The sequence below is a fragment of the Hylobates moloch genome, unplaced genomic scaffold (assembly GCF_009828535.3).
Source record: "Hylobates moloch isolate HMO894 unplaced genomic scaffold, HMol_V3 SCAFFOLD_10, whole genome shotgun sequence".
In the NCBI taxonomy this organism is placed as follows: Eukaryota; Metazoa; Chordata; class Mammalia; order Primates; family Hylobatidae; genus Hylobates; species Hylobates moloch.
In genome coordinates this window covers 26,611,992-26,634,441 of record NW_026652285.1, presented here as the reverse complement: position 1 = coordinate 26,634,441, position 22,450 = coordinate 26,611,992, and the positions used below count along the sequence as shown (strand labels likewise).

The 22,450-nt window shown below is 46.3% G+C and overlaps 1 non-coding gene across 1 annotated transcript; it reads left to right on the top strand.

Annotated features, from left to right (window-relative positions):
- Positions 1 to 10,673: 10,673 nt before the first annotated feature.
- LOC116476039 (small nucleolar RNA SNORA40) lies at positions 10,674 to 10,801 on the top strand. Its single transcript, XR_004250110.1, has one exon. It is a non-coding gene; the product is annotated as a small nucleolar RNA SNORA40 (small nucleolar RNA).
- The last annotated feature ends 11,649 nt before the right edge of the window (positions 10,802 to 22,450 follow it).

The window sequence follows — 22,450 nt, the reverse complement described above, 5'->3', positions numbered from 1 at the left end:
CCTCTGCTTCCTGGGTTCAAGCAATTCTTGTGCCTCAGCCACCCAAGTAGCTGGGATTACAGGTGTGTGCCACCAAAAGTTGCCTTCAACCCTGCCACTGAGTTAACCCAATTTCTTTCTCCAGAATCAATCACTTAATTTTTTTTTTAAATGGAGTTTTGCTCTTGTTGCCTAGGCTGGAGTGCAATGGCGCGGTCTCTGCTCACTGCAACCTCCACCTCCCAAGTTCAAGCAATTCTCCTGCCTCAGCCTCCCGAGTAGCTGGGATTACAGGCATGTGCCACCATGCCCGACTAATTTTGTATTTTTAGTAGAGACGGGGTTTCCCCATGTTGGCCAGGCTGGTCTCGAACTCCTGACCTCAGGTGATCTGTTGGCCTCAACCTCCCAAAGTGCTGGGATTACTGGCATGAGCCACCGTGCCCGGCCTTTTTTTTTTTTTTTTTTTTTTTTTTAGACATAGTCTCACTCTTGTCCAGGCTGGAATGCAGTGGCACAATCATGGCTCACTGCAGTCTCAACCTCCCGGGAACAGGTGATCCTCCCACCTCAGCCCTCTGAGTAACTGGGACTAGAGGTGTGCACCACCACACCTGGCAAGTTTTTTGTATTTTTTCTTTTTTTTTTTTTTGAGACAGAGTCTCGCTCTTTCGCCCAGGCCAGACTGCAGTGGCGCTATCTTGGCTCACTGCAAGCTCCGCCTCCCGGGTTCACGCCATTCTCCTGCCTCAGCCTCCTGAGTAGCTGAGATTACAGGCACCTGCCACCACGCCCTGCTAATTTTTTGTATTTTTAGTAGAGACGGGGTTTCACCGTGTTAGCCAAGATGGTCTCGATCTCCTGACCTCATGATCCGCCTGCCTCGGCCTCCCAAAGTTCTGGGATTACAGGCGTGAGCCACCGCGCCCGGCTTGTATTTTTTCTAGAGACAGTGCTTTGCCATGTTGCCCACACTAGTTTTGAACTCCTGGGCTCTAGCAATTTGTCCACCTTGGCCTCCCAGTGTTGGGATTACAGGCATGAGCCGCCATGCCCAGCCTATTATCAATTTCTTATATATCCCTCTGATAGTATTTTAAAAAATAGAGGTATATAAATCTTCCCTCTTTTTAAACAAATGGTAGCACACTGTATACTCTTCTGCATTTTGCTTTTCTCAGAGTGCCATGTTTTAGATAAAACCATAGCGTAAGACTCATGCTATACAAAATGGGTCCATTAGTGGGAGAAAGGGAAATATTTGCTTCACAGAAGCTTCCTTACTTTTGTAGAAGGACTCAGGCAGGATTCTCTTGAACAGAGACCCATGTGAATTTGTCTCTGTGTGTGAGATCTGTCCCTCTCTGTGTTTGTTTCTTTAGGGTGTGCCTTAGTCTGATCTGACTGCTATAATAAAATAACAAAAACTAGGTAGCTTTTAAACAACAAAAATGTATTTCTCACAGTAGAGGCTGGGAAGCTGGTAAATTTGGTGTCTGGTGTGAAGGTTCAAATACTGGTTCAGGAATAGCCATCTTTTTGCACCCTTGGTGCAAAGGGTAAGGGGTCTTTCTTGGGCTTTTTTTTTTTTTTTTTTTGAGACAGAGATGGAGTTTCACTCTTGTTGCCCAGGCTGGAGCACACAGGTTATATATTCTGGAATATTGCTATAACCCACTTTACGGCACAGAAATAGTAAGGGGGACTCCTTGGCTTCTAAGGAAATTTTTTTACATGCATACCCATAAATTGCTGAAGATAGCTGCTGTAGCTTCCACTAAGGTGACGCATGTAGATACTGGAACAGATGTTAGTATGAAAGATGAAAGGTATCAGGTGGAAGAGACCCAGAGAAGTAGACAGAGTGAATTCAGGGCCAGGCGCGGTGGCTCACGCCTGTAATCCCAACACTTTGGGAGGCTGAGGCAGGTGGATCAACCTGAGGTCGGGAGTTCGAGACCAGCCTGACCAACATGGAGAAACTCCACCTCTAGTAAAACTACAAAATTAGCCGAGCGTGGTGGCGCATGCCTGCAATCCCAGCTACTCTGGAGGCTGAGGCAGGAGAATTGCTTGAACCTGGGAGGCGGAGGTTGCAGTGAGCCAAGATCGCGCCATTGCACTCCGTCCAGCCTAAGCAACAAGAGCGAAGCTCCGTCTCAAAAAAACAAAAACAAAAACAAACAAACAAAAAAACACAGACTGAATTCAGGAAGGCAATGGCGTGATCTCGGCTCACTGCACCCTCCTCCTCCCAGGTTCAAGTGATTCTCCTAACTCAGCCTCCCGAGTAGCTGGGATTACAGGCGCCCGCCACCCCACCCAGCTAATTTTTTGTATTTTTAGTAGAGATGGTGTTTCACCATGTTGGCCAGGCTGGTCTCGAACTCCTAACCTCAGGTGATCCACCCGCCTCAGCCTCCCAAAGTGCTGGGATTACAGACATGAGCCACTGCACCCAGCCTTCTTGAGCCTCTTGTATAACGCACTAGTTTCATTCACGAAGGCTCTGCCCCCATGATCTAATCACCTCCCAAAGGGCCCACCTCTTGATACCATTTAGGGGGTTAGGATTTCAACATATGAATTTTTAGGAATACCCAAAGATTCAGAACACAGCAGTTGCAACAACAAGAACAGTGACCTGGGAGGCCACTCTTGCTCACTACCACTCAAGTGGGTTCTGGTCACTTAGACCTAGAGCGACCATGTAATTTTAATATCCAAAGTTAGGCAAACCTCATGCCAGAACAATAGTCATAAACCCAGACTGTGTTAAGGTAGCCTGGATGTCTGGTCTCCCTGCTGAGGCTCCCTGAGCTTCAGTTTCTTGACCTGAAAATGGAGACATGAACTGGGTGTCCTAAGAAGGAAGGAACCTGTAAAATAATTAAGAAAAGGCATAGGCCAGGCGTGGTGGCTCACGCCTGTAATCCCAGCACTTTGGGAGGCCGAGGAGGGCAGATCACAAGGTCAGGAGATCGAGACCATCCTGCCTAACACGGTGAAACCCTGTCTCTACTAAAAATACAAAAAATTAGCCAGGCGTGCTGGTGGGTGCCTGTAGTCCCAGCTACACGGGAGGCTGAGGCAGGAGAATGGCGTGAGCCCGAGAGTCGGAGCTTACAGTGAGCCGAGATCACACCACTGCACTCCAGCCTGGGCGACAGAGTGAGACTCCGTCTCAGAAAAATAAATAACTAAATAAATAAAGGAAAAGGCATAAACACTTGAGCAAATTATGTGAAAATGGTAATTGGTTGTATAAAGAAAGAAAAAATAAAGCAGCAGTTTTTGAACTGGTGATGTCATTCTTGCTTGTCACTGAGGCCCTAATCCAATGCCCTAGGGAGAGGGGGAGAAGAACAGAGTGTGTTCAGGGGAAGGTGGATTGTCTTTTATGAGGTTTACCAGGAAACAAAACAAAATGAGTTCATTTATTGGAGTAATTGAGTTTTAGGTACACAGGTTATATATTCTGGAATTTTTTTTTTTTTTTTTTTTTGAGACAGAGTCTCGCTCTGTCACCCAGGCTGGAGTGCAGTGGCGCGATCTCGGCTCACTGCAAGCTCCGCCTCCCGGGTTCATGCCATTCTCCTGCCTCAGCCTCTCCGAGTAGCTGGGACTACAGGCGCCCGCCACCATGCCCGGCTAATTTTTTGTATTTTTAGTAGAGACGGGGTTTCACCGTCTTAGCCAGGATGGTCTCGATCTCCTGACCTCGTGATCCGCCCGCCTCGGCCTCCCAAAGTGCTGGGATTACAAGCGTGAGCCACCGCGCCCGGCTATATTCTGGAATATTAATAACCCACTTTACGGCACAGAAATAGTAAGCGGGACTCTTTGGCTTCTAAGGAATTTTTTTACGCGCGTACCCATAAATTGCTGAAGACAGCTGCTGTAGCTTCCACTAAGGTGACGCATGTAGGTACTGGAACAGATGTTAGTATGAAAGATGAAAAGTATCAGGTGGAAGAGACCCAGAGCAGTAGACAGAGTGAATTCAGGGCCAGGCGCGGTGGCTCACGCCTGTAATCCCAACACTTTGGGAGGCTGAGGCAGGTGGATCAACCTGAGGTCGGGAGTTCGAGACCAGTCTGACCAACATGGAGAAACCCTGCCTCTACTAAAAATACAAAATTAGCCGAGCGTGGTAGCGCATGCCTGCAATCCCAGCTACTCTAGAGGCTGAGGCAGGATAATTGCTTGAACCTGGGAGGTGGAGATTGCAGTGAGCCAAGATCGTGCCATTGCACTCCGTCCAGCCTAGGCAACAAGAACGAAGCTCCGGGCCGGGCGCGGTGGCTCACGCTTGTAATCCTAGCACTTTGGGAGGCCGAGGCGGGCAGATCACGAGGTCAGGAGATTGAGACCACGGTGAAACCCTGTCTCTACTAAAAATACAAAAAATTAGCCGGGCGTGGTGGCGGGCGCCTGTAGTCCCAGCTACTCGGAGAGGCTGAGGCAGGAGAATGGCGTGAACCCGGGAGGTGGAGCTTGCAGTGAGCCAAGATTGCGCCACTGCACTCCAGCCTGGGCGACAGAGCGAGACTCCGTCTCAAAAAAAAAAAAAAAAAAAGAACGAAGCTCTATCTCAAAACAACAACAACAACAACAAAAAACAACAAACAACACAGACAGACTGAATTCAGGAAGGCATTGTGCCAGTGTCCTGTGCTCCACCCTGCCTTGGAGTCCTGAGTGGAAACCAGTGAGTCGGCCAAGCTATGCTAGAATGCCAGTTCTTTCCCTGAATGAGAACTTAAATAAACTCCAGGGCCCCACCTGGTACCAACGGGAAAACAGACAGTGTTTGCTCTAATGAAAAAAATCTTTTTCAGAAAGCGTCTCTGTCTCCCATTCGTTTCCTGAATTTGATCCAAACTATGACTAAAGTGTTCTCAACAGAGGGCAAGTAGGGATGTTTGGGAACGAGTGATGGAGGAATTTCCTTCTTTCTCTAGAAAGGTCTGTATCTTCTGTGCAAAATACTACAGGCAGAGTGCCAGGCTTCAAACTAAGGAATAAGTAGGACTTAGTTAACTGACCTGGAGTTGTGTCTGGAGCAGAAGAGGTGCTCACAGGGACAGCTTTCTCTTTTGCTGAGCCGTAAACTCCCTGCAGAAATGACCTGTGGCAGAGGCCTGTTAGTAAATATCCCTATTCATTTTAAAACACCAACCTCAAAGCCAAGAGTTTGGAGGAGGGGGAGGGGTTGAGGAGTTGTTGGTCAAAGGATACACACTTTTAGTTAGATAGGAGGAATAAGTTTTTTGATTTTTTTTTTTTTTTTGTCTGCTTGTGGGCTTGTTTGCTTTCTTTTTTTTTTTTTTAGGCAAGGTCTTACTCTGTTTCCTGAGCTGGAGTGCAATGGAAATCTTGTCTCATTGCAGCCTCAACTTTCCTGGGCTCAAGCGATCCTCCCACTTCAGCCTCCTGAGTAGCTGGGACTGCAGGCACACACCACCACACCTGGCTACTTTTCTTCTACTTTTGTGGAGACAGGGTCTTGCCATGTTGCCTAGGCTGGTCTTGAACTCTTGAGCTCAAGTGATCTTCCTGCCTTGGCCTCCCAAAGTTCTGGGATTACAGGCCTGAGCCACCTTGGTTGGCCAAGATAGAAGAAATAAATTTAAGATAACTGCAGTACTACATAATGACTATAGGTGTTTAATAACAATGTATTAGGCCAGGAGTGGTGGCTCATGCCTGTAATCCCAGCACTTTGAGAGGCTGAAGTGGGCAGATCACTTGAGGTCAGGAGTTCACAACCAGCCTGGCCGACGTGGTGAAACCCCATTTCTACTAAAAATACAAAAATTAGCTGAGCATGGTGGCACACACCTGTAGTCCCAGCTACTCAGGTGGCTGAGGCAGGAGAATCGCTTGAACCCAGGAGGCAGAGGTTGCTGAGCTGAGATTGTGCCACTGCCCTCCAGCGTAGGCAACAGAGCAAGACTCAATCTCAAAAAAACAAAACCACCAAAAACTAATGTATTGTATTCTTGAAAATTGCAAAGAGAGTAGTTTTTTGTTTGTTTTTTAGATGGAGTTTCGCTCTTGTCACCCAGGCTGGAGTGCAGTGGTATGATCTCGGCTCACAGCAACCTCCTTCTCCTGGGTTCAAGCGATTCTCCTGCCTCAGCCTCCTGAGTAGCTGGGATCATAGTCACCCACCACCACGCCCAGCTAATTTTTGTATTTTTAGTAAAGACAGAGTTTCACCATGTTCACCAGGCTGGTCTCGAACTCCTGACTTCAGGTGATCCACCCGCCTCAGCCTCCCAAGGTATTAGGATTACGGGCGTGAGCCACCACTCCCGCCCTAAGAGAGTAGATTTTAAGTGTTCTCACCACAATAAATGATAGTATGTGAGGTAATGCATATGTTAATTAGCTAGATTGAGCCATCCCATAATATATACGTATTTCAGAACATCATGTTGTACATGATAAATATATACAATTTTTTTTTTTTTTGAGACAGAGTCTCACTCTGTTGCCCAGACTGGAGTGCAGTGGCATGATCTCGGCTCACTGCAGCCTCTGCATCCCAGGTTCAAGCAATTCTCCTGCCTCAGCCTATTGAGTAGCTGGGATTACAGGCGCCCGCCACCATGCCCAGCTAATTTTTGTATTTTTAGTAGAGACGGGGTTTCGGCATGTTGGCCAGGCTGGTCTTGAACTCCTGACCTCAGGTGATCCGCCCACCTTGGCCTCCCAAAGTGCTGGGATTACAGGCGTGAGCCATCGTGCCTGGCCTACAATTTTATATGTATCAATTAAAATTAATTAATTATTTAAAAGGCCAAGTGTTTCAGAAAAGAAGGGAGGAATCAATATTTTCTTCTGTGAAAATGCAAGTTCTCCCTTTCATAATACATAACTTGTGTTGTTGTTGACTTGTGCATATGATACATAATCACAGAATTCATTTGTTTATACGACAGATGTTTATTGAGAGTGTAGTGTGTGCCAAGCATTGTACCCAGCACTGGGGCCACACTGGTGAGTAATCTGGCCATGGTCCCTGTTACAGCATTTACAGCTGTGGAGAAGGAAGTTAAGAAAGAAACAATCCAATACATGTAAAAGTATAAATTTTGTTGAATCTGAGAGGAAGAGAGCAGGTAAACTAATAGCAAATAATGGGAGGAAGAGGGTAGGAGAGGGTAGTGGTGGTGTCAAAGGAGGCTGGGGGAGAATTTAGTTTTCTCATAATTTCCAGCATCCAGGCCATCTGAAATAAAGTGAACATAGTTTAATAGACAACACAGTTTTGTTTTGTTTTGTTTTGTTTTTTTGAGACGGAGTCTCTCTCTTTCACCCAGGCTGCAGTGAAGAGGCGCGATCTCGGCTCACTGCAACCTCCGCCTCCCGGCTTCAAGCGATTCTCCTGGCTCAGCCTCCCAAGTAGCTGGGACTACAGGTGTGTGCCACCACACCCAGCTAATTTTCTGAATTTTTAGTAGAGACGGGGTTTCACTGTGTTAGCCAGGATGGTCTCAGTCTCCTGACCTCGTGATCCACCTGCCTCGGCCTCCCAAAGTGCTGGGATTACAGGCGTGAGCCACTGCACCCAGCCAGCGACACAAGTTTTTAGACAACTGTGAGACAAAGTAGCAAACATAAGCTATGTTTGCCCATTTCTGCTTGCCAGCATAATTTTCCAAAGCTTCTGACTCTGCGAAGACCTGCAGCTCTCCAGAAAGATGCTTTGAAGACAACAAAACAGAACACACAGCTCCCACGTCTCTTGTCCTCTTGCCTGAGTCACTGCATTCCTTAAAAGATGAATGACCCCCCAGCCTGGGAAACATGGTGAAACCTTGTCTCTACAAAAAAATACAATTAGCCGGGTGTGGTGATATGCACCTGTAGTCTCAGCTATTTGGAAGGCTCAGGTGGGAGGATTACCTGAACCTGGGGAGGCTGAGGCTGCAGTGAGCCATGATTGTGCTACTGCATGCCAGCCTGGGTGATGGAGTGAGACCCTGTCTCAAAAAAAAAAAAAAAAAAAAAGAATAGTCTTAATCCCTGGCTTTCCAACACATAAGATGACATCTGACGGGGTTAGTGATGATGCCTCTGTGATCTAGGACCAGATGTACTCTGACACACAAACCTTGCTGTGATTCTGCTTTCATGTAATTCTGAGCAAGTCTGATGGGATTTTGCACATACAGAACCTCCACCCCTATATATAAGCAGGGATCTGAAACACTGGGCCAGAGCCTGCTCCTAGGCTAGGGGCCTCAATCTATAGTCCTCAGTAAGACTTCTGAATAAAGTTAACTTTAATTCTTTAAAAGCTTGATATTTTTCTTTACTTGACAGAAGTCTGCTGGTTTCCCTTCCAACCACATGGCCATGCCTAAGCCCCCCTCTTTTTTTTTTTTTGAGACAGGGTCTCACTGTGTCACCCAGGCTGGAGTACAGTGTACAGTCGTGTGATCATGTCTCACTGCAGCCTTGATCTCCTGGACTCAAGCAATTCTTCCACCTCAGCTGCCTGAGTAGTTGGGACTACAAGCATATGCCACCACATTTGCCTAATTTTTAAAATTTTTGTAGAGACAGGGGTCTCACTGTGTTGCCCAAGCTGGTCTACAACTGTGTTCAAGTAATCCTCCTGCTTCAGTCTCCCAAAGTGCTGAGATTATGGCCGGGTGTAGTGGTTCATGCCTGTAATCCCAGCACTTTGGGAGGCCGAGGCAGGAGGATCGCTTGAAGTCAGGAGTTCAAGACCAGCCTGGCCAACATAGTGAAACCCCGTTTCTACTAAAAATACAAAAATTAGCCGGGCATTGTGGTGTGCACCTGTAGTCCCAGCTACTTGGGAGGATGAGGCAGGAGAATCGTTTGAACCCGGGAGGTGGAGGTTGTAGTGAGCCAAGATCATGCCACTGCACTCCAGCCTGGGTCACAGAGTGAGACTCCATCTCAAAGAAACAAACAAGCAAACATACCCAAAGTGCTGAGATTACAGGCATGAGCCACTGCACCCCGACTTCAGGCTTTTCTCTCTTTTTTTTTTTTTTGAGATGGAGTCTTGCTCTGTTTCCCAGGCTGGAGTGCAGTGGCACAATCTCAGCTCACCACAACCTCCGCCTCCTGGGATCAAGCGATTCTTCTGCCTCAGCCTCCCAAGTAGCTGGGACTACAGGTGTGTACTACCACGCCTGGCTAATTTTTGTATTTTTAGTAGAGATGGGGTTTCACTATGTTGGCCAGGCTGGACTCGAACTCCTGACCTCGTGATCCACCTGCCTTGGCCTCCCAAAGTGGTGGGATTACAGGCGTGAGTCACCGTGCCCATCCTAGCCTTTTCTTTATAGAAATTCCAGAGCTGTGAATTGTCTGCCAGCCACAGAAGATGACCATTGTCTTGGGGTTACTGGATTCATCAATGAACCATACATATGTTGGGCACCTTTTATGTGGCAGCTACAAGGAAGCAAAGAATAAGACTGACATGAAACTTGCTTGTGTCACTTTACACTCTAAGAGCCTCTTCCACCACTGCTAAACCATTTCTTCTGACCCCATAAGGCCAACTTTTCTTCCCCTTAGCAGAAAGTAAACCCTTTGTTAGACCTCAGCAGAAGAGGGTGACCAAGGCATAACAGCCTGAAAGAGACCTCATGAAGACAAACAAGAAGATATGATTCATTAAAAACCTCTGTCAAGGCCAGGCACAGTGGCTCACGCCTGTAATCCCAGCAATTTGGGAGGCCAAGGTGGACAGATCACCTGAGGTCAGGAGTTCAAGACTAGCCTGGTCAATGTGGCGAAACCCTGTCTCTACTAAAAATACAAAATTTAGCTGGTGTGGTGGCAGGCGCCTGTAATCTCAGCTACTTGGGAGGCTGAGGCTGAAGAATCGCTTGAACCCAGGAGGCAGAGGTTGCAGTGAGCCAAGATCACGCCACTGCACTCCTACTCTTGGGCAACAAAAGCAAAGCTCCATCTCGAAACAAAACAAAACAAAAAACATCTGTCAGTTGCAAGTCTAAATAGTGAAAAGCCGACTTCAAACCACCATGTAATTTTTATTGTATTATTATTTGGCATAATTTAATTATTGGTTGGCATTAAACCAACACTTATATAGTTCTCCCAGGCGTTGTTCTGAGCACATTGTAAAAATTAACTCATTTAATCGTCATAACAACCCCCATGAAATAGGTCTTTTTTTTTTTTTTTTGGATAGGGAGTCTCGTTCTGTCACCCAGGCTGGAGTGCAGTGGCGCGATCTTGGCTCACTGCAAGCTCCGCCTCCTGGGTTCACGTCATTCTCCTGCCTCAGCCTCCCAAGTAGTTGGGACTACAGGCGCCCACCACCGCGCCTGGCTAAGTTTTTGTTTTTGTTTTTTAGTAGAGACAGCGTTTCACCGTGTCAGCCAGGATGGTCTCCATCTCCCGACCTCGTGATGCACCCACCTCGGCCTCCCAACGTGCTGGGATTACAGGCTTGAGCCACTGCGCCCAGCCGAAATAGGTCTTAATGTCATCCCCATTTCACAGCTGAGGATACTGAGACAACAAGAGAAGGAGTTTGCTTATAGTCGCTTAGTAAATGGAAGGGTACATCTTTGAACTAGCAATCTGGCTCCCAAGTCCACTCACCTAACCCCTGTGCACTGTGGCCTCTCAGTAGTATGTCTACTAATGTACTTAAAAAGAGCACACACTGCACTTATGTATGTTTTTGTTTAACTTATGGACAAAGACTTATGGGTAGGTGCAAAAAATAAATCCTCTTTTGCAACCCAGAACACATTGTTCAGCATGAGTTTTGATACATATAAGAAAGGATATTTTGATACCTGAGACAGTTAACTGATGGGAGTATTGATAGCCATAAAGCTTGGTTCCAGGCCAGGCACAGTGGCTCATGCCTGCAATCCCCACACTGAGGTGGGAGTATTGCTTTAAGCCAGGAGTTCAAGATCAGCCTGTGCAAGAAAGTAACACCTCATCTCCACAAAAATTTAAAAATTAGCTGGGTATCAGGGCATGTGCCTGTAGTTGCAGCTACTCAGGAAGGGGAGGCTAAGGAAAGAGAATTGAGCCCAGGAGTCGGAGGCTGCACTGACCTTTGATGGCACCACTGTACTGCAGCCTAGGTAACAAAGACAGACCCTGTCTCTTAATTTAAAAAAAAAAAAAAAAAAAGGTTCCTGGCTAACATGGTGAAACCCCGTCTCTTCTAAAAATACAAAAAATTAGCTGGGCGTGGCGGCGGGAGCCTATAGTCCCAGCTACTCGGGAGGCTGAGGCAGGAGAGTGGCGTGAACCCGGGAGGCGGAGCTTGCAGTGAGCCGAGATTGAGCCACTGCACTCCAGCCTGGGCAACAGAGCAAGACTCTGTCTAAAAAAAAAAAAAAAAAAAAAAAAAAAAAGTTGATTCTAGGACTGTAAAATAGTTAAACAGCATGGGATATGAGGGAAATCCTCAGCTGTATTAATTTTATATTCCAATTTCATGTTGACTTGATACATAGGATGGCTTTTTGTTTTAAAGGCTTTTATCTTGAGAACATGATGTCTGGAGTTAAAGGTATTGGCATATTCCACACATCTGTACTATTCTTGAGTGCGATCGCTTAGGAATGAATATGATTTGAACTAAATTCATGTTTAGAGAGGGTGTCAAATTGAGAATCAGGCAGATCCACCTACACTAAAAATGACCTTAAAGTAAATTGGTTGAAGAAATTAGATCCTGTGGCCAGGCGCGGTGGCTCACACTTGTAATCTCAGCACTTTGGGATGCCAATGCAGGCGGATCACGAGGTCAAGAGATTGAGACCATCCTGGCCAACATGGTGAAACCCCTTATCTACTAAAAACACAAAAATTAGCTGGGTGCGGTGGGGCACGCCGTAATTCCAGCTACTCGGGAAGCTGGGGCAGGAGAATCACTTGAACCTGGGAGGCGGAGGTTGCCGTGAGCCAAGATCATGCCACTGCACTCCAGCCTGGCAATAGAGCGAGACTCCATCTCAAAAAAAAAAAAAAAAAAAAAAAGGAAGAAATTAGATTCCAAAGATTCTTGGTGAATTTTGAAGTCTTCTTCAGTATATCTATATTAAAAGAAGATGACAGAAGCAAAAAAAAAAAAAAAAAGAATTATGGGCTGACAGGACAACTGGATTAAAATAAGCATCAGTTTCATTAAAAAGGGCTAATTTGAAGATAAATCTTTTGACTCCAGCTCTTTAGAGGATCTAAAGTGACCTTGATGGACAGTGGAAGAAATTACAACACAAATGGAATTCCTTGAATAAAAATTGATTGACTTAAAGAAAAAAGAGCACACAAATGGTACATGGCTGATAGCTGTTCTATCTTATAAACTAGATCTCTCAGGGTTAAATAAGTAATTTTAGGACTTGGGGCATTTAAGGATATTGAGGCTGTCTTGTGCTTTTGGTAAGGAGAAATAACCAAATAAGCAAATTATAAATAGAAGTAAAAACCTTCCATTGTAATGTTGCCATGTAGCCTCTAATTTTACCTCTGTTAGGGCAGGTAGGCGTATTAAAATGCTGGAACTGAAAAGCTAGAGGTTTATTCCTTATGGGGTCTGAAAGCTATGCCCCTAACCCCCTATATATAATTCTAAGCCTGTTTGTCTCCTGCTTTTTGTTACTCAGGGCTCGATCTCAATGGGGACAGTGTTACATGAGTTTCACTAACACTGCTAGAAAGTGTGTTTTTCCTGATTTTGGAACCTCAGTGGGGGTGAATTGGGGATTTCCACTTGGCTTGGAAAAGGCTGAAAATCTGCCTTGGTGAAAAAGTTTAGCTGCATAATTTTTCTTTGCTTTATCATTGCTACCTGTCACCAGCAAAATTAACCCATCCTGAAGTTTTGCATGAAAACAATTTTTTTAAAAATTAATCAATTAAGAACATTAAACATTTTTTTGACATGAGGTCTTGCTCTGTCACCCAGGCTGGAGTGCAGTGGCACAACATAGCTCACTGTATCTTCGAACTCCTGGGCTCCATCTATCCTCCTGCCTCAGCCCCCGGAGTAGCTGAAACTGTAGGTTCACATCACTATGTCCAGCTAATTTAAAAAGTTTTTTTTTGTGTGTGGAGATGAGGCTTCTCTCTGTTGCCCAGGCTGGTCTCGAACTCCTGGCCTTAAGCAATCCTCCCACCTCAGCCTCCCAAAGTGCTGGGATTACAGGCATGAGCCCCATTTATTTTTTTTAGAGACGGGGTCTGCTATGTTGCCCAGGCTGGCTTCAAACTCCCGGGCTCAAGCGATCCTCTCACCTCAGTCTGTCGAGTAGCCAGGACTATAACTGGTCACCACCACACCTGGCTCTTTATTTACTTATTTAGAGATATTAAAACAATTTTGAATATCTTTGGCTCATGTAATTTTCTTCCTGCCCCAGACCAGAATCCTTTAGCAGTCTCAGTCTCAAAACTCAGGCACCATCCTTTGCAATTTAACAGCAGAGGGTGCTGTGAGCCTGTGGCTGCCAAGATCTCCGCCAGAACAAAAAGATGAAAGAGCCCCTCATTCAGCCAGCCTGAAAGGAGGCTGGTTGTCCTGTTCCCTTGTGGCTTCTAATGACTTGCCCATGAGGTGTGGAGTATGGCGTTTACCAAAACACAAGCAGGAAATCAAGGGACAAGCTATGGCCTTCTGGAAATTATCATCTCTATTTTTGACGAGTTTCAGTTCTTCTCCAATTAAATTGATGCTTGATATTTTGTGCATTTAACTCCATCATTCTAACCAAATCAGAGATTTCTCTCTTTTTTTTTTTTTTTTTTTTCTGAGACGGAATCTTGCTCTGTCACCTAGCCTGGAGTGCAGTGGCGCGATCTCGGCTCACTGCAAGCTCCGCCTCCCGGGTTCACGCCATTCTCCTGCCTCAGCCTCTCCGAGTAGCTGGGACTACAGGCGCCCGCCACCATGCCCGGCTAATTTTTTGTATTTTTAGTAGAGACGGGGTTTCACCGTGGTCTCAATCTCCTGACCTCGTGATCCGCCCGCCTCGGCCTCCCAAAGTGCTGGGATTACAAGCGTGAGCCACCGCGCCCGGCCTCTTTTTTTTTTTTTTTTTTTTTGAGACTGGGTGCAGTGGTGTGATCTTGGCTCACTGCAACCTCTGTCTTCCGGGTTCAAGTGATTCTTCTGCCTCAGCCTCCCAAGTAGCTGGGATTATAGGCGCCCACCATCATGTCTGGCTAATTTTTGTATTTTTAGTAGAGATGGGGTTTCACCATGTTGGCCAGGCTGGTCTCGAACTCCTGACCTCAGGTGATCCACCCACCTTGGCCTCCCAAAGTGCTGGGATTACAGCCATGAGACACTGTGCTCGACCTGCATAATCATTTTGAATATAAAGAGTTGATCGTTGCTAACCACAATCATTTCTCCATGATGTGCTTCATTGTTTCTTTTTCCTTTGACTATCTTTTATAGGATAGTTTTATAGGATATTTTCAGGCAATATGTTCAAATTATTTGCCAATTGCTGTGGCATGAGCATTGACCAATTTCAACAAATATATATCGAGTGCCTACCATGTGCCAGCAGATACATTAGTGAACAAAACAACAATTCCCTTCTTAGTAGAGCTTATGTTTTAGTGATGCAGACACTCAGAATAAACAGTAAACATAACAAGTGATACATTATGTTGTTTTTTTTTTTTTTTTGAGATGGAGGCTCCCTCTATCACCCAGGCTGGATTACAGTGGTGCGATCTTGGCTCACTGCAACCCCTACCTCCCAGGTTCAAGTGATTCTTGTGCCTCAGCCGCCTAAGTAGCTGGGATTACAGGCATGCATCACCACACCCAGCTAATTTCCATATTTTTAGTAGAGCACAGGGGTTTCACCATGTTGGCGACACTGTCTGGAACTCCTGACCTCAGGTAATCCGCCCACCTTGGCTTCCCAAAGTGCTGGGATTACAGGTGTGAGCCACCTTGCCCCGCCATGATACATTATGTTAAAAAGTGATAAGCACTAAGGGGGCATAAAAGGAAAAGTAGAAGGGAAGGGAAGGGAAGGAGAATTGGGAATCCAGGAAGTAGGAGTGTGGAGAGGAGGGTAGTAGGGTGGGTTGAAATTTTAAATAGGGTGGTCCTGGAAGATCTCATTAAGAAACAGAAATAGGCTGGGGTCAGTGGCTCATGCCTGTAATCCTAGCACTTTGGGAGGCTGAGGCTGATTGCTTGAGCCCAGGAGTTTGAGACCAGCCTGGGCAACGTGGCAAAACCTCATCTCTAAAAAAAATACAAAAAAATTAGCTGGGTGTGGTGGTGTGCACCTATAGTCCCAGGTACTCTAGAGGCTGAGATGGGAGGATCACTTAAGCCTAGCCTGCTGTGAACTGTGATTGCACCACTGCACTCCAGCCTGAGTAACAGTGAGACCCCAAAAAAAGGGTGAAACTCAAAAAAAAAAAAAGCCAGGTGCAATGGCTCATGCCTGTAATCTCAGCACTTTTGGGAGGCCGAGGTGGGCGGATTACCTGAGGTCAGGAGTTCAAGACCAGCCTGGCCAACACGGTGAAACCCCATCTCTATTAAAAATACAAAAAAATTAGCCAGGCATGGTGGCGGGCACCTGTAATCCCAGTTACTCGGGAGGCTGAGGCAGAAGAATTGCTTGAAGCTGGGAGGCGGAGGTTGCAGTGAACCAAGATTGTGCCATTACACTGCAGCCTGGGCAACAAGAGCGAAACTCCATTGAAAGAAAGAGAAAGAAAGAGAAGGAAGGAAGGAAGGAAGGAAGGAAGGGAGGGAGGGAGGGAGGGAGGGAGGGAGGGGAGGGGAGGGGAGGGGAGGGGAAGACGATGGGAAGAGGAGGGGAGGGGAGGGGATGGGAGGGGAGGGAACTGAGAAATAAGCAGAGACTTGCCAGAGATGAGGGCATCAGGCAAGCAGGTATCTGGGGGTAGAACACTGGAGGGGTGGGCAGTGCCAAGGCCCTATGCCTAGAGTGTGCTTGGCCTGCACCAGGGACCGCAGGGGCTGGAGGGGCTGAGTAGGGGCTGCAGGGAAGAGTGGGAGGAGATGAAGTTAGAGAGAAAGGGGTCTTGTGGGCCCCTGTAAGGTTATAACTCTTACTCTGAGTGAGATCCCACCCCATGAAAGGTTTTAAGCACAGGGCCAGTGTCTGACATTCTATTTTTTTTTTTTTTTTTTTGAGACGGAGTTTCACTCTTGTTGCCCAGGCTGGAGTGCAATGGCACAATCTCGGCTCACCACAACCTCCACCTCCTGGGTTCAAGCGATTCTCATGCCTCAGCCTCCTGAGTAGCTGGGATTACAGGCATGCACCACCATGCCCAGCTAATTTTGTATTTTTAGTAGAGATGGGTTTTCTCCATGTTACTCAGGCTGATCTCGAACTCCCGACCTCAGGTGATCCACCTGCCTCGGCCTCCCAAAGTGCTGGGATTACAGGCATGAGCCACCGCACCAGGCCCTCATTTTCAAGTAATCAGCATAGTTGCTGTGTTGAGAGACTGTAGGCGGAGGAACAGGAGGGAGTAGAGGAGGAGGCATCTGTTTGGAGGCCGACACTGTAATCCTGGTGAGAGGAGATGGAGACTTGGCTCTGGGGGAGGAGTGGATTTTGGACATACTTGATGATTGGATGGAGGAGCGAGGGAAAGAGAGGAGTGAAGGATGCTCTGCTGGGGCTGGAACAATGTTCTGGGGGTGCCTTGCTGGGCCCTTCATTGCTGTGGCCGTGTTGGGGGTATGGGGAGGTGCTGTAAGCAGACAGGAAGGGTCTCCAAGGATTATAGGGGTTTAGTCAACTCGAGCACTCAGCCAGTCTATAGCCTCCTGCCCTGCAGCCTGTTTTCCCTAAACCCTATGTGGAATGTGGTCCCCTTGTTGGTTGGAACCAGCTCCTGACAGACCCCCAACTCTTAGAGGAACCAGAGTGAACTTTCCTCACGACTGTGCTAGAGTCTGCACCCCAGCAGGAGCAACGGCTTCATTACCATCACGTGTAACCTATGGGCTGGCATGATGCCTCACTGCATCTGGACAATTGGGACCCCTCCTCTACAAGCGATGATGCACCCTCTCCTATTTCTATCACCCTGGAAAACCTTTCCGTTACTTTCCCTCAGGGAGACACTGCTTTGGAGAACACGCCCAGTGTCCTCCTTACTTGTGCCGAGTAAAACTCCTACTGATCAAAACCTGCGTTCTCCGACCAGGCGCGGTGGCTCATGCCTGTAATCCCAATACTTTGGGAAGCTGAAGTGGGTGGATCACCTGAGGTCAGGAGTTCAAGACCAGCCTGGGCAACATGGCAAAACCCCATCTGTACTAAATATACAAAATTAGCCGGGTGTGGTGGCACATGCCTGTAATCCCAGCTACTCGGCAGGCTGAGGCAGGAGAATCGCTTGAACCCAGGAGGTGGAGGTTGCAGTGAGCTGAGATCACGTCACCGCACCCCAGCTTGGGCAACAGAGTGAGACTCTGTCTCAAACCCCCCCGCCGAAAACAAACAAAAAAGCCCAACAAAAAACCCTGTGTTCTCATGGCAAGTCGTTTGTTACTTGCCAGGCGAACCAACCTCATTTTTTTCTTTCTGGTAACAGTGGCGGCAACAGGGGCACTCGAGGAGCTCAGGCAGCCGTGTGTGTGTTCTGGTGCTTCGGGACTGAGTGCAGCTCTGGATGTTGTGATTATAGCTCAGCCTTTGCTTACTCATTTCTCTTAGAGGATGAGCCTAAAAGTAGGCTTGAATCTTAAACCTTTGTTTTTTTTAATTAAAAAATTGGTTTTTTGATTGCTTAGTTAGGCAACAGAGGAGTCTTCTGATTTTTATGAGACGGTTGACTAAGTTTAACCACCCAGAAAGAAATGTTTCTCATTAAGAAACATTAGGCTGGTCCGATGGTGGTAGGTCATCAGAACTTATTAACATTAGTGTCACTGAAGTTGGTATACAACCCCCCATTGCTAAATTTCACTGGATTAAGAAAAAAAGAAACATTAGTTAAGAATAAAACAAAATACAGTTACCTGCCAGTTTTTTTTTTTTTTTTTTTTTTTTTGCAACTGAGTCTCGCTCTGTCACCCAGGCTGGAGTGCAGTGGCACGATCTCAGCTCACTGTAAACTCCACCTCCCGGGTTCAAGAGATTCCCCGACTCAGCCTCTTGAGTAGCTGGGACTACAGGCACCCGCCACCATGTCCGGCTAATTTTTTTGTATTTTTAGTAGAGACAGGGTTTCACTGTGTTAGCCAGGATGGTCTCAATCGCCTGACCTTGTGATCCACCCACATTGGCCTTCCAAAGTGCTGGGATTACAGGCGTGAGCCATTGCGCCTGGCCAAAAATGTTTTTTAAAAAGAAAAGAAATTAAGGAAAGCATGAACTTTGGAGCCCACGGTTTTTACCCTGCCATTTTGATTGTAAGTGTGTTTTAACTCACTCAGGTGACAAGGTGACATTTTCTCATAAATACATTTAAATCAGCATTCTACCAACACTGATGACTTTTCATTAAACCTCTATAAATTGTGGATTAATACACAAAACCACAAAGCAGAATAGTACAACTGACTCTTTTTTTTTTTTTTGAGACGGAGTCTTGTTGCCCTGTGGCCCAGGCTGGAGTGCAGTAGTACAATCAGAACTTATTGTAAACTCTAACTTCTGGGCTCAAGGGACTCTTCTGCCTCAGCCTCCCAAGTAGCTGGGATTATAGGTGCAAGCCACCACACCAGGCAATTGACTCTTAATATTTCTCACATTTTTTTAACCTTTAGAGAAATCTCTCATGTATCTGATGCAATTTTTGTCTGCAGTTCAGTAGCTCTTTCAGTTTCATATTGATTTTTGATACTCTCTTCAAGAGGCATTGATGGATCTAGAAAAAAAAAGGGTTTTCATATTCTCAGTACTTTTTTTTTTTTTTGAGATGGAGTTTCACTCTTGTTGCCCAGGCTGGAGTGCAATGGTACGACCTTGGCTCACTGCAACCTCCGTCTCCCAGGTTCAAGCTATTCTCCTGTCTCAGTTCCCGAGTAACTGGGATTATAGGCATGTGCCACCATGCCCAGCTAATTTTTGTATTTTTAGTAGAGACGGGGTTTCATCATATTGGTTGGTCTGGTCTTGGACTCCTGACCTCAGGTAATCCACCCACCTCGGCCTCCCAAAGTGCTGGGATTACAGGCATGAGCCACCACACCCGGCCTACTTCTTTTTTCAAAATGTTAGCCTCAGTTATTTGTTTCTTTTGTAATTTTGTATTTTTGTGTTTTTTTGTAGAGATGGAGTCTCCCTATATTGCCCAGGCAGGTCTTGAACTCCTGGGCTCAAGTGATCCTCCTGCCTCAGCCGCCCACAGTGCTGGGATTACACATGCGAGCCACTGTGCCTTGGCCCTCAGTTATTTCTGGATGATGAGATTGGAGTGTTTTTTAGTTTCATCTTTATACATTTCAGTAGTTTCCAACATTTCTGAATGAAATGATCTTCTTTGTAATTCCTTTGTGTGATACTTTTCTAATGACAAAAAGCAAGATAAAGAGCGAGGTATGGTGATGTGCTCCTATGTAATCCTAGCTGCTCAGGAGGCTGCGGCAGGAGGATCGCTCAAGCCCAGGAGTTCGAGAGCAGCCTGAGCATCGTAGCAAGACTCTGTCTCAACAAAAAAAATTAAGTTAAAATACTCTGTCAGAGCAATAAAGACCTTAAACTTCCCAAATGTCAACTCCGTAAAACAACAAAGTTCCCTTAGACTCTCTCAGTTACGAGTTTACTCCCGAAGCAGTCACTGTCTTGGAAGGGTGACTGGCTCTCAGGAGGCTGCCTCAAACAATGCATGTGAAATTCATGTGGGCTTCCAATGTGTGTGTATGTGTGTTTTGGCGTTGTGTTTCCTGCTGTTTATAACAGGAGGATAGTCTGGTCAACCAGAACAAGGAGACCAAGCCAACAGACATCACCATCAGCAAAGGGACGGTATAATGGCGGTTGGCAAGGCAAATGAGGGCTAGTAAAGGAAATGCAATTACAGTGAGGGTGAAGATTAAATCTCTATGCAGGAATATTGCAGATAAAATAAATGAAAACAATTATATCTTTTTTTTTTCTTTTATAGTCGGGGGGGGTGCGGTATGCTACCCAGGCTGGTCCTGAACTCTGGGTCTCAAGCAATTCTCCTGTCTCGCCTCCTAGTGTTGGGATTACAGGCATGAGCCACCGGACCTGGCCTGAAAATATTTTATATTGAAAAAAAATTACAACATAGAGTTCAATTGGAAACATTATTGTGAACCCATAACCTTTAAGAGAAATATAATTTCCTGGCTCTGACCCTAAAATATAGTTCATTAACAGCATTTCTTTTTCTTTTTCTTTTTTTTTTGAAATGGGGTCTCGCTCTGTTGCCAGGCTGGAGTGTAGTGGCTCAATCTTGGCTCACTGAACCTCCGCCTCCCAGGTTCAAGCGATTCTCCTCCCTCAGCCTCCTGAGTAGCTGGGATTACAGGCATCTGCCATCACGCCTGGCTAATTTTTGTATTTTTAGTAGAGATGGGATTTCACCATAATGGCCAAGCTGGTCTCAAACTCCTGACCTCATGATCCACCTGCCTTGGCCTCCCAAAGTACTGGGATTACAGGCGTGAGCCATTGCGCCCTGGCCACAGCATTTCTTTTCCTTTCTTTTTTTTTTTTTTCCTTTTTGAGATGAAGTCTCTCTCTGTTGCCCAGGCTGGAGTGCAGTGGCACGATTTCAGCTCACTGCAACCTCCACCTCCCGGGTTCAAGCAATTCTCCTGCCTCAGCCTCCTGAGTAGCTGGGATTACAGGCACACACCACCATGCCCAGCTGATTTTTTGTATTTTTCGTAGATACGGGGTTTCCCCATGTTGGCGAGGCTAGTCTCGAACTCCTGACCTCAGGTGATCCGCCTGCCTCAGCCTTCCAAAGTGTTGGGATTACAGGCTAGGCCACTGCACCTAGCCCATTCACAGCATTTCTTCCACCAACCTCCCACTCGTGTACACCCATCAAAAGGAAATGAGACTTCTTAGTCGGTGGCTGATTCTGTGTCTTGGAACAAGGAAAATTTGGAATGGGCCTAGAACACAAGGATTTTAGGCCAGCAATGGTAGAAGGATACGGAAGCCACTGCCAAATTGCAACAATTTGACATCAAAAAAGGAACATAGTAATTATGTTTATTTATAATTGACAATTATGATTAAAATAAGTTTAGTGTGTGAAAGACCTCAAAACAAAAAAAAAGTTGATATATGATTTTCTGATATATGATATATGATTTTTCTCTGCTTTTTTGATACTTGAAGCATCATAAAGGGGACGGGGAGCTGGAGTGTCACAGGGGCTGAGGCAATGTAATTGGTTAAGCCACCAGTAGGCTGTGCGATCACCAACAAAAAGAAAAAGTCCTACACTGAAAGTCCATAGGGTTGAAGCAGGATTTGGTTCACGCTAGAACTTCTGAGAGTCAGTGTGTATCTTGATAAACAGCAACAGAGCTTAGTCATGAGTTCCCAAGAATTGGCTGCTCAGAGTTTGCTCCCCACCTCCTGGGGAGAACTTTCCTGGGAAGAGGCCAGTGTTTCTATCTAAGCCTGTCCCGTCCTCTGAGTTTCCAACCTTCTAATTTCAAGTTGGGAGTGCCTATGAACATGTTTTTGTTGAGTCATTTGTGGAGCTCTAGAATTGTTGAACCTATCATTTGTTTTCCAAGTTAGGGGCAAACAGTAATATATTGCTCATTTATTATTCAACCAAGATATCTGGAGTCCTCCTCATGTGTTAGGCCAGGGCTAGGCACAGGGGTTAAGTGCAAGAGTGAGCAAAGCAGGCATGGAGCTGCCCTCATGGGGCCTAGTCTAGTGGGGAAGACGGACATGATCCAAATAATCACAAAGTGACGTTTGGTAGAGAGCAAAGTAAAAGGGGCGCTTTGGCGAGCCCAGAAGAGGAACTTGATCATGACGCATGGTGGGTGGGCAGGGAGGCTTCCTTGAGAAAGTGATACCGATGTGGAGGAGTGAATTATGTGAAGAGGCAGAAGAGTGTTCTAAGAAGGGGGGTGTGTAAAAGCCCAAGCTTGAAGGAGGGCTGGAGTGTGTTGCATTGGAGGAACCAAGATGACATTGGCTGTGCTTTGTGGAATGAGGTGAAGGTGACCAGGTGAGGTGCGGTAGACAAGGTCCAGTTGAAGTAAGCTTTCAGAGGCCATATAAAGATTTTTTTTTTTTTTTTGGTAAGAGCATTCTTGAGATATAATTCACACACCACAAAATTCACACATTTAAAATGCACAATTTGGTAGCCGGTTGAGGTGGCTCATGCCTGTAATCCCAGCACTTTGGGAGGCAGAGACAGGTGGATCACTTGATGGCAGGAGTTCAAGACCAGCCTGGCCAACATACTGAAACCCCGTCTCTACTAAAAATACAAA